We start from the raw sequence: 13,181 nt of genomic DNA on the forward strand, positions 1-13,181 counted from the left end.
TATGCTCCCATCACCTTATTTAAATTCACTGACAGCCATTAGCGCTAGTGTTGGTACGATACCGTTTTTTGGCCCTCCGATACCGATTCCGATACCCAGCGTTGCAGTATCGGCCATACCGATACCTAGGTGTTTTTTTCCTCAACATGAAAAAGCTGTCCTGCCATTGGTTCAGAGCATTCAAGGGCCAATAAGATATCTTAGCTCGGCACGCAGTGAACATGTCACACATCAGTGAATGTCGTGCATGAGCAAGACACAAGATGCTGCATCCAAAGTCCTATATTAGCGTCAGAATTAATGGTATCATCATGTTACTTGTTAGTACTCACCGATACCACTGTTTTAATGCAGTATCGGGGCCTCTGCCGATACCAGTATCGGTATCGGAACAACACTAATTCGAAGATTTAAAAATGTTCAACACCCACAGGGTATTGTGTTCAATGATTACACTAAATGTACCAAATGACATAACAGACTCCCTCCTTTTTGAGTTTTCCCATTCTTTCATTATCAAAAGTAGAAAAAAGGTATTGTAGGTTGCACAAAATGCAGCCATTTCTCCCATGGACTCGAATATAATGCGGTGGCTTTGAGAGGGAGTTATTTCTGATGTTGTATAAGGTTGACTTTGCCATAATAATGCCTCAGTCTGGCATTTGCCCATTAATATGAAGGGGAAGTTCATTTTCAATTAATGAATGATGGATACTTTCATTAGTGGCTCATGCTGCCAACTCATTGTAATTTACAGAGGCTGAAATTGAATGTGCAATTTGGAATGGTCTGACCTAAATTATGTCTCGACATTGTACTTTCCCTTGATAATGGAATCTTCCTTTCGCTAGCATCTCTGCCTTTTAAGGATATTTTTTCTTTTGTCATCACCTTGTGGTGGACTCATATTTTCTTATTAATGACAACCGTATAACTTAGCAAAACTGTATTGCTGTACAACTGTAAAAACATTTAAAGTGCGGGTAACGTGTTAGTGTGAAGATAATATCTTCAATAACGTGACAATGATAAGGAAAAAAAAAAAAATAAATATATATATATATATATATATATATATATATATATATATATATATATATATTTTTTTCCAGGTACCTATTGCCTATCCCAAATAGTGTTACAGGATACATCCAAAGCACAATCCAACATTTTCTGAAGTCTCAAGAAATTTGCTGACATCTCTCACACAAAGACTATTTGGGTTTCTGATGTTGAATCATTAAATTTGCAAAGTCGTGAAAGAATACAAGCATTGATTCAAGTAATGCATAAAATGTGAGAGGAAATATTAATCAGTGCGAGCCTCAAATTGCGGACACACAGATGTCCGTTCTTCCAACAAAGAATGCTTCTTGTAAGCTCTCTCTTCCGTCGTCTGTCTTTCTCTGTATTCATTCACAACTCTACCTTTTCTCATCTGTGTGTTTTTCCTCTCCTCACCTAAATTCCAGAGGGAAATACCTTCCATGACTCTCCCACGACGGAGTGAGATGCACCAACACGCCTTTACCTCCCTTGTACACTCCCAGCTGTTAGCTTTAATTTATCTGCTGCTTTCTCGTTGACAGATGGCATACGTCCATCTCAGTGTTTGTTGGCCTATATATCTTACTCTGCAAAAAGGCACATCTGCTATGCAAATTCACCTCCAATTACTGTCACTGTCCCCCATCAACAGGAAGATAAAGACTCAGCATAACACCATCCAACAAGTTCTGTCCCACTTCCTCTAAACTTTATATAACTCTTCTTTCACTTGGCTGTCACTTTAACTTTTAAACTTGATGGATCCATTAATTATAAACAGGGAATATATCCCTTGTAACACATCTGCGCTCCCATTATTATCATTATCATTAGTTGAGGAAATGCCAACATTCTAAACTTTAGAAAAGTCTGAACTGCATCCAGGGAACACTCATTTTACATCAACGCTTTACTTTAACTTGTCTTCTTGAGATTGTGTGTCTGCAGTCCAACAAATGTCTCAAATTATTCCTAGAGGCTTTAAAAGCAAACTCCTCAATTTGTAGCGCTCCAGTTCTCTCGCTGGCTGTTTCATTGGTGAAAAAGACTGAGATACAGACGCTCCCCTACTTACGAACATTCGAGTTACGAACAACGGTACATACGAACATTTCTGCGCGTACAGTATGTCGAAAAATGTTCGGAAAGAGATGCTGTAAGTTAGATTTTGCATTGCGCGTAGTGCTGTGAGAGCTCATTGGAGGCTGAGCAACGTGGCGAGGAGGAGGAGGAAGAAAACGCCGGTCCCCATGAAGCAGGAAATAACTTTTGAAGCCGATTCCAGCGACGACGAAGAATCTCTCATGATATAAAATCCTCCTCTTCCTCCTCCTCCATCATCTCCTTAAGCATCGAGTTAAACTTCATTTTATTTATCTTATTACGTACATGTACATACTGTGTGTGTCTCTCTCTCGCTCTCTCTCTCTAACATACGTAGTACAGTACAGTACTGTACGTATTCTCTCCATTTTATTAAAAGTTTTTTTCAGTACAAACCAATGCAGGTTACTTGTACAAGCCTTAAACATACTTATATAAACCTTCAATATACTTATATAGGCTTTAAACATAAATTATAATACAAAATATAGCACTGAAGCAACTTACGAACAAATTCACCTTACGAACGATCGTCCGGAACGTAACTCGTTCGTAAGGTGGGGAGCGTCTGTATTTGTACTTTTCAGGACCAACTCGACATCTATGGTTTCAAAATCAATGCAGTTATCAGCGTACGACGGAAATCACATTACCCAAAATAATTGTATTTATAGTACTTAATGCTGTGTGAAGTAAATACAATCTTCTCTACAGCCCATAAACTTTGCATTTGTGTCCGCAAAAAATAAAATGCCTGAGGCCACATATTGAGAAAAAAAAAAGTGAGAGAGAGATTGTGTTATGTCTTATCTGCAAGCTGGAGTTTATTTGTAAAACTTGAATAATGATAATGGGATAAACTAGTCATCTAGTTCCCGGATTTTTACATAATAAAAGTAAATTGTTGGTGTTGGGCCAAAGCCTGGTTCCTCCAAAATCGTCAGTTTTTAGGAGACCCCAAAAACTTCACGTTTGTTCAACCACCAAAGACAGCAAGCCATTTCCAACACTTTAGATTAGATTGGTCAATAATTAAAAAAAAAATCACCCCCACATGTGTGGACTTATGGAGGACCAAAAATATACATTTTCGAAAATATATTAAATTTGTCAAATTGTGATTTACGAGGTTTTGGCCCGTCGTCAGTGAAATATTTCTTAAAACATAACTCAACACATTCAACTTTTTTTTTGCTGTCTACATGTTCTGATCAATATTTGGACATTTTAGTGCATGTTTGTTTAAAGCTTGATTTGGGGGCAAAAATCGTTTGTTCTCTCATAACACGAGACGATACATACTGTGTCACTTGTTCCGCATGACGTAGTCGCCCCCCCCCCCCCACCCACCGGCTCGTTCTCGTACACGCCGCCTTAAACGGCTTCTTAGCGAATTGCTGCTGTCAATCACAGCCAGACCACGCCCAACCCTCTCCTCTCCTCCAGGCAACACCCCCTTTGAGCACGGATTTCAAATCTTAGTGAGGGGTGGAGCAAGAGTCTGACTTCCTGTTGAGTTCTCCTTTAAACCTAATGCTTGAAAAAAGCAATTTCACATCGCAGTTTGTTGGGCAAAATTTGCATTTTGCACCTCATCAAAATATATTGAATAGCAAAATTGACAATCAACCGCCGAGATGCTCCCAAAAAGCTTCGCTGTGCTGGACGCACGCGTTTCACGTACCGTAGGTAGTTTGAGATCAAGGCAAGCTCGGTGCTACTTACGCTGCACTAGGTTGCACGCAACGAGCTTCGGCTGGCTACTAGTGCGGCTAAACTCTTTGCAGAGTCGCTATTCAGTTAGTAATCATCGCCTCCATGGCGGTGAATAAAATCCACTTCTGACGAGTACCATTCGAATGGGATTATGAGGGAAGGTAAGGGAATGGAATGAAATTAAGTGCTAGGGTGATGCTCCACTCTTTTCGTAGACGTCCGACTTAAAATGCGTCAAAGCATCCAATTTTGAACAGCAAAATAACAGGTCGATTAATAAGTGTCAGGACTTGATAAACAGAACCGGAAACTGGAATTCACTGCCATTACGGCATACATCAGCCAACATTAGACAATTAACCTTAAAAGCACATTAATATAGGATAAATTATGTATATCAGTTGTGTAATATTATTTGTGTTCACAATTGTGAAAAGGATTTGATTTTGACTTTTAAGGCCAGCACAATAAATGTGTTCAAAATTACAATACAGTATTGTTAGTTTTAATCAATTTAGCTTTGCTAAGTGAACATCCATTCAGAAATACTAAGTTTAAATGGAAATTTGTGTTTGAAATTACCTCACTGAAATTGTTTCTTGACAAGATCATTCATTTTGCTGCTGTTCACAATGTGGATTTAAGAAATAAAAGCTGTTGATCCTGTATAAAGAAAAAGAAAAACAATTGTTAATTTGTTACATTCATTTTTTTTTAAATCAATTAATAAAGCCCATGCTTGATGACCCTGGGAATAACATGCCAAAAAAATTGTGCCTCAAAATGAGAAAATTGGTCCTCAAATAAAGTCATAGATTAGCAAAGATTAGCAGGTTAGCAAGTGCTCCCCAAAGAAAAAATAATATGCCAAGCCTTACTTAGACCAGTTTAATTCCCACCTGTGGAAAGCTGATCAGAATCTTCAGTAGATGTGGTACAACATTTGATCTTTGCAAAATCAACATGTAAACATTGAAATTGTTCATTTACATCCATTAGTCCAATATGCAACTGTGCTTTACAACAAATAGCAATTTCCATTGTAAGTAGCAAAACTCTTGTACAAAAAGAATGACAATCAAAGTTACAAAATGTTTTTACTGTATGAAAAACGATTTGTTCCTGTACCCATCATTCATATGAATCTGGTGTGACAGTGGAACTAGTGGATTTGATTTTCTCATCTTTTCTGATTATCAGAGCCCCGGGGCCCTGCAGCGGTAACCTGACATGCCAGATGGATTGCTTCATAAATTCATCTGGGAAAGAGAAACTGTTTAGAGCAGGCACTAAAAAAGATGAAATTCTTTCAAATCCAGCACGGGCCAATCAGATCAAAAATTAGGTGTGGACTACTAATGGACAGTCATATCAAAACTTATATACGTTCAACAAGGTTACAGACTGATTCTAAAGTTATTTTAGCAGCCACAATTGCTTGAGTCTCAAGCTCGGCAAAAGCAGTCAGTGAGGTCTTATCGGCAATTTGCTGTGCAAGGTGACTCCGGTGATATTTGGGTTTGTTTGTATTTCTCCAAGTGGATTTTAGGACGACGGCATTTTGCTGCTTTCTTTATTACAAACCAAATTTACAGATTAACTTGACCATGAACCTCTTGTCTAAAATAGGGATTGAAAAGATGTGGATTTCTACCAAGGTTTCTGGATCCAAGGACACAAACTGCAATAAGAGCTGACCTGAAAATCTGTTGGAAATTATTTTTTTTCCCACCATGCATATCCATTATTTAGTTGAAATTTCAGGAGGTCTGAAAGATCATTTCAAAAGTTCATCTATTCATTCATTCGCTATCCTGCTTCCATCCTTATAAAGGGCTGCGGGTGAGCTGGAGCTAATCTCAGCTGACATTGAGCAATAGGCACACACTGAAAGCTGTGATGGTCGCCAGCCAATCGACAAACAGACATTCACACTCACATTCTCACCAATGTGCAATTTAGAATATTAATTTCTCTTAGAGTGTGTTTACCCAGAGAAAACTCTTGAAAGCAGCCCTGACCCAAGATTCCTAACCCGATCCTCAGAACTATGAGGCTGACGTGCTAACTACTAAGCAATCATGGCGGTGAAACAAACACAACAAACCAGGTTTAATTTGTGTTATTTTGTATCGTCATTTTATTAAATCAACACATTTGTGTTGGACCTTTTGGGAAAAGGTCTGATAGGATTTACACCTGGGAATGCAAAACCGGTAATGTACACGGAAAATAAGTCAACTGTGAAGCATTCAGTTCAGTTTCTTGTCGAGTAGAAGATGTCAGCAACTTTTAAATAACCCTCTCTATCATGTGCTGTCTCTGCTTGACTCAGTTGATGCCACTGGCACTGCAAGACATTGAGCCGCTCTTCTTTTTTGCACCTTGAGGGAGGAAGTCAAATGTCAGACCTTCCTCAGCTGGCTGTTGGCTTAACTCTTTTCAATCATCTTGTAGAACTGTCGACCTCGAAAGAAACAGCCGGTGCTGACTAATAAAGTTGGTGCTTGGTTTGAGCAGTTTTGAAAACTTTTTTACTACTTTCTTGTTTTTTTTTGGGGGGGGTCGGTTTCCTTCTTTCCTTCAAACACAGTTACTTACCTTAAAAAAATCCTCTCATCTATTCAAAATAAATCATTCCTCACCTTTCACTAATCCAAATAGCCTTAAACAATTTGTTTACATTTATTTGTGAATGGGAATAACGTTAAAAACGTGTTCTGTTGTTCAAAGGAGAATGCGGATCACACTTATATTTAGCATCAGTGTTAACGATGAGCAAGGAAATTTCTCCTGTCCAGACACTTTGTGAAATTCGTATGAACACGTGAAGTGGCCGCAAATGGGGAATCACATTTAATGCACACAAAGACGCGCACCACAGGGACGTTTCATACCAAAGAGAACGATTTCTTCATCTTTACTGTGAAGTAATAATGTTGTGTGTGTGACAAGAAATCTAGCAAGAAATATGGCAGGGATCCATTTGAAAATAAATATTTGAAAATAAACGCCAGCTGTTTTATATTTCATCACTTTGTGAGTTGACATATATGATTATTCTTCATATAAATAGCGTCATGCAGCCTGACAGTGAAAATTAATTGATTCAAGCCTGCTGTTTGGAAACGGCACAGGCACACAAGGTTATTAGTACATCCATTAAATGTTACGATTCCAAGAAAAACTATTCACTTTGTTGAATAAATAAATCTAGACTGGTTGACTTGCTCGTAGCTTGTATTTAACTGTCCTGAATGTTTCTTTTCTTTTCTTTTTTTCTAACTTCTTGTTTGGGTTGGAGGGGGGAGCTCGAGTCTATCCCAGCTAACTTTTCGCGGGTTTCGGTCACATCAATGGACAATCTAAAATCTTTGAACATGTTTTTTGGAGTATGAAGAGAAAATCAATGTAAGCGCCACTATGTCAGGCCATCAGTCAATCTTTTTTTTTTCACATTTTGCAAATATGGCCTAAGTTGTTGTTGGTAGATGTTGATGGTTGCAGCAAGTTAAAATAAAAAGCCTTTACCCTTAATCACATACACAATCCATTGTCCTCACACCAGTCCATTGCTTGACCTCTGATTTACCGATATGCGGTTTAAAAAAAAAAAAATTCAAACAGTATGATGAGATGATGGAAAATGGTCTTTTAGTTTCAACTTTGGCCATCATGAAACATTTAACTTTTACAACAGGTCTTCTCAACAAATTATTTATTTAAATGATTGTTTATTTACTTGTTTCTTTATTTTTTTTGTCGTATAAGAATAAAGTGTAATTGCACATCCACTACAGTAAGTGGCAGAGGCACTCAGATTATTATTTTTTTAATCTTAGGCAAATTAATGCACTTCAGATCTTTTCTATGACAGTCTAAAAACAACAACAACCTGTGAATAAAGTGATTGTTGTTTGATCTACTTTTACTTCTTTTTTATTTTTGGTTTTATTTAATGTCAATAAGGGTACAATGTAATGCAAAGGTGTACTCATAGCAATTTTATAGACAAATGATACTTGTACTTATAGTCACGGTGGAGAGTTCGAGGGGCGTTCTTTCTTCTTCCTGGGGTGCGGCGAGGGAACAGAAAAGTATTGAGAAGCACTGCACAGCTGTTAGCGAGAGCCACTACATCGTGATAACTTACATTGATGTTTCTGCATTTGGCAATTTATTATTATATTATATTATTAGTATGGGATTTTTTTTAATGGGCTTTAGGTGAACTGATGAATGCACACACACTCGCACGCATGCACGCACACACACGCACATACACATACTCACCCACATACAAAAAAATAATAATATATATATATATATATATATATATATATATATGTGTGTGTATATGTATATATATTTAAAAAAAAAAAAACATTTATTTATTTTTTTTTAATTTATTTGTTTTTTTAAAAAAAGGAGAGCAATGATGATGTCAAATCGAATGAGCAATACTGAGCTCTCCTGGGAAAAAAAAAAAAAAAAAAAGGAGAAGCACTGCACAGGCAATAATTACTTTTATTTAAAGAATGAAAAACTGGGCATTTAAATGACTTGAAACTGACAAAAATGATAATGACAGCTTTGTGAAAATTACCCAAAAATTGTTACCTAACAACTTAAGAAAAGCAAAAATGAACATAATATTTTGTTGCACAGACTTTCAGTCCGATTAAATCAGTGCAATAAAATGATTTTTGTAACTCTCCTCAATGAGACTGGCCCCTTGAAGGTCTCTTCTAAATACTGCAATTCAGCGATATTTAGATGTAACATGGCAACACAAAGAAAAAAAACACACTCAGTGCTCTGTTTTCGTAGACAGTGCATGTGCGCTCGGGTGTAAAAGTTGATTTTCGTGCATGTGCAAGCATGTTAGGGAATTTTGCAGACCAAGCTGCACCATGTTGGACAATCAGGCAGTTTTCTTTTACATACTCCGAGCGCACCTGAAAATTTGGTGGCTGAAAGTAAACAACATTTTATGCTTGCTTACAGGGAATGAGTGGAGTCGCTTCCATTGGCTGGGTAGTTCTTGTAGCAACGGCATGAAAATGCTGATGGTAAGACTGAGCTGAAGTTTGACATAAGGCGGACATGTGAATAACAGTCTGGGAAAAATGAAAACTTTATACAACTTTCTTAGAAGTCAGAGAGGAATACTTCTATCTATTCTTATTCTAGAGTTCTCTCAGTGTCCTTTGGCTCTTTTTGCTACCTACCCACTCATGTAGGAATAATTTTCTTTAAGAGCATATTTGGATGAACTCCCCTCAATTACCAGAAGGACGCTATGACCTTATAAACACTGACAAACACTTGCATGGACACACTCTAAGGACTGTGAGGAATTTGCTTTTGGAAGCAAAAAGTACTGTACACAAGATTGTAGCAACCATGAAAGCTGTTTCAGTGCCAAATGTTGCTACTCTTCTTTCCTTTCGGCTAGATACGTGCTCATTTTTTTTCAGGAAGCCCGATGATTTTTGATGATTTTCCCAATCATTAGATTGCATAGTTTAGTGGCCGGCATTCTCCAGTATTTAGAGCAGGGGTGCCAAACTCATATTAGCTCAGGGGCCACATAGAGGAAAATATATTACCAAGTGGGCCAGACCGGTAAAATCATGGTATATAACTTGAAAACAAACAAGACAAATAAAAGCAATTCTATCAAAAATACTACATAAAAAATACAAATCAGTCATAATACAATTACGTTAGACAAAAAAACCTGACAAAAATATGAGAAACACAATCAAACAAAAACATGCAATATTCTATACAAAAATATTGGCAAAAATACAAAAATATTACACAAAATAGTTTTAAAGGAGACTCCATTGCTTAATTTACCAACCTTTCACCGCATATTACCACATATTACGTATATATATATATATATATATATATATATATATATAATTTAAAAAATATTGGGGTAGTTGGGTTGTTTTTTGACATAGTTTTATTGAAGCTACATAGAAAAGACTTGGCAGTGCCTTGCGCAACAAACCAATATTTAATATTTTTGTTTTTGGCTGACAAACTGCAAATCGTGACTGTATTTCCATCTTGGAAATGTGAATCTCTATTCTTCCTCCTTTGCTGTTTATGGACACCCGACCCCTCGTCAATGGGCTAAAAACGAAGCCATTCACTATGTTCAAGCTGTAAATACTGCCGTTTCCCTTTGAGACGTATTCTTTAATGTCTTGCTGTTGTTTAATGGATTTAGTGAGTACTAATAGTGTTAGCAATTAGGTGTTTTTCTGTATTGTATTATTCATTCATTTTACATTAAAATATGTGCGTGAGGGAGGCACCGCTGGTGAGAAGAGTGAGCTTTTCATTTAAGTCAATTTTTCTCACAGGCAATTAAGTGTTATTACCTGTGGTAGCAAGAGATGCTACACCCAAACAGTATTTTACTTGCATATAGAAGCAATTCTGTTCAACAAAAAGTAACTATTATATATATATATATATATATATATATATATATATATATATATATATATATATATATATTTACAAGCAGTATTTATAAAAAGCACATTTCGAGAGACTTTCTCAACCATTGAACATCCCTGTCTGATCAGTATCATGTACACATTTTCTCACCTTTTGAATTATTTATTTTGTTTTTATGACTTATTTCCCTTGTTGACTAATTTCTTGTATCAAAGCTAAAATAAACACCATGAAAGGTTAGTTTTTCACTTTTATTTGAATATTTTCTTACATGGACAAGTTCTGTTATTGCAGGAATGTTGTTTCTCAGTTTGACGCGTCCGAGATTTTGCGCTTTCCCACTTGAGTGAGACAGTGTGCTCAGGATACACCATGCAGTGCTGGCCAATACCTCCAGCAAAAAAAGAAGTCAGCGGTCATTGGGGAGATAGTGAATATACTTTGTATGTGGGGACAAGTGTGTCGAAATATGACTAACATACTGTGAGTCAGAACAGACTGAGGCAGTCGTATGAAAGTTAGAAACAGATCGAAAATGTCTTGGATCCATCACGGTGTTTGTTTTTGGAGATCAGCTGCATCATGTCTTGAAAGTTAAGCCCAGGCAAAAATATCCCTCCCAGTATTATTTTCAACAACAGCAGCACCGAATGACTCCATTAGGTTACTGTTTTAAAAGTTAGCTTATTACTTTGCACTGTAGTTTCCAAATGGAAATATTAAATGTGTTAAAGGGGAAGTCGACTTTAAACATTTCTTGACAATAATATTTTAATATGTGACGTCACTAGTCTAAACATGACATTCTGATTAATATTACATGTGTGGAATATGAGTTATGAAGCAAAATCCAGCCATGTTTATCCATTTCAGGGGGTGGCCATTTTGCCACTTGCTGTCAACTGAAGATGACATCACTGTTGCTCGGGCAACGACCAATCAAAGCTCTCTGTTTTCTGAAGATGAGCTGTGATTGGTTGTTACCTGAGACCTGAGCAACTGTGATGTCATTTTCACTGGTCGGCAAGTGGCAAAATGTCTGCCTTCTGATATTGATAAAAACAGCTGGATTTTGCTGCTTAACTCATATTCCACTAACGCAATATTAACCAGAATTCCATATTTAGACTAGTGGGGCTGCATAGAACATATTATCATATTTTTTTTGTGGGGGGGGGGGGGGGGGGGACTTCCCCTTTAAGGAAATAAGTCTATAGGTCATTTAAGCCCTAATGGTGAGATATTGACAAACAGCTGTCAGATGCAACATTTGCATGGACCGTGATTTATCCTGCTGTTAAAGTGATGTAGTCATCTGCAGTCAGGAATTGTAAAGAAATATCAATTTAGATTTTTTTTTTCAAGAAAAAATAAAGAAAGACAGACATTGCATGTCACTCCACACTGACAGTCCCAAGACACCATGACCTCCACCATTTTATTTTATTATTATTTTATTGCTCCATTAAATGATTAAATGACTTGATGCACACAAATTGACCATTAGCAACGCTGAACATGTTATGGAATCATCAATTGAAGCATGGTGATGCTGTGTATATTTCATTTTTGTTTTCAATTTCATGCCTTAGCAGTCAACCCTATTGCACCATTTCCTCTGTTAGATTTATAGAAGCAATATAACTAATAACTTCAATGTAATGTCTCCAGTTCCTCCCTTGTGTCCAGTCAACGTGTTTTTTCCCCTCACTTTAATAACACTGTTTTATGTGTCTGTGCTTGATGAAGTGCAAACACCCGAGACACTATTGCCACCATACGGACATAATAATAGGCTTTTATGGCAAACATTTTAAGAACACTAAATGCAAAATAACCTTCCCAGCTTTAGTCTAACACTGACTAAATGAACTGTTACTTACAATATGCTGTTGTATGTGCCTGTCTGATATCTAGTACTGTAAATTTAGGTTATGTAGTCTACACGCCACATTAAACTTAGACAAAGACTTTGAGGTCTCAGAACAAGTAATAATAATAATAATAAGCGCTTTTCGAGACACTCAAAGATGCTTTACAATGGAACAGATACATTATTCATGCACTCACATATTCAAACTGTGGTGGCGGTTAACTACTTAAATAGTGTCCGACCACCACCAAACATTCGCACCTTTCATACATCAGTGTGCTTAGCACTGGAGGCAATGTGTGTGAAGTGCCTTGCCCAAGGACACAAATGACACATGACTTGGGGAGAGCCAACCAAGTCAAGACCAAGAATGAAAGAATGTGAGTCAAGAGCAAGTTTGGAGCGAGTTGAGATCAAGACCAGGTGAGGGCGAATATACATGATAATGAGCAAAAGGTTTTGAATTAATTAGGACATTTTCAAGATCTGAATATCTATTCATCCATCCATTATCTGAACCACTTATCCTCACGAGGGGTGCAGCCCTTCTACAAATGATTTTTTTAAGGAAAACTTTTTTTTGTTTTTTGTAAACATGATAATGTTTGCAAATTGCAATGTATATGACAACGTAAAAGAAACTGTCAAAGCAGCAGGTAAATTGTAAATTATTGGTAGTTCCCATACAGCAAAAGCATGCTCTTAAAAATTCTCTTAAAGCTCATTGAAATTCAGAAATATGACCTTTGTTCTAAAAGTGCATATGGGAGTCTCATTATTTATTATTCACTAAAACCCTTCTCCGTTGCTGCTAAAGAGGACAAAACTTACACATTCAGTGCAAATTTGTCAGTCACAGTAATTTACATGTTTGTTGATTTATCGTATAGTATGTTAAATACTTGAATCCTGCTTAGACAAACACAGTCATTATATTCACAAATACATCATGCAGGAA

General features: G+C 36.9%; 1 protein-coding gene across 1 annotated transcript in view; it reads left to right on the plus strand.

Annotated features, from left to right (window-relative positions):
- The window catches only part of spon1b (spondin 1b), a 70,886-nt gene that overhangs the window by 19,412 nt on the left and 38,293 nt on the right, over window positions 1–13,181 (plus strand). The window lies entirely within an intron of this gene.

Source organism: Vanacampus margaritifer, chromosome 6, assembly GCF_051991255.1.
Source record: "Vanacampus margaritifer isolate UIUO_Vmar chromosome 6, RoL_Vmar_1.0, whole genome shotgun sequence".
NCBI lineage: Eukaryota > Metazoa > Chordata > Actinopteri > Syngnathiformes > Syngnathidae > Vanacampus > Vanacampus margaritifer.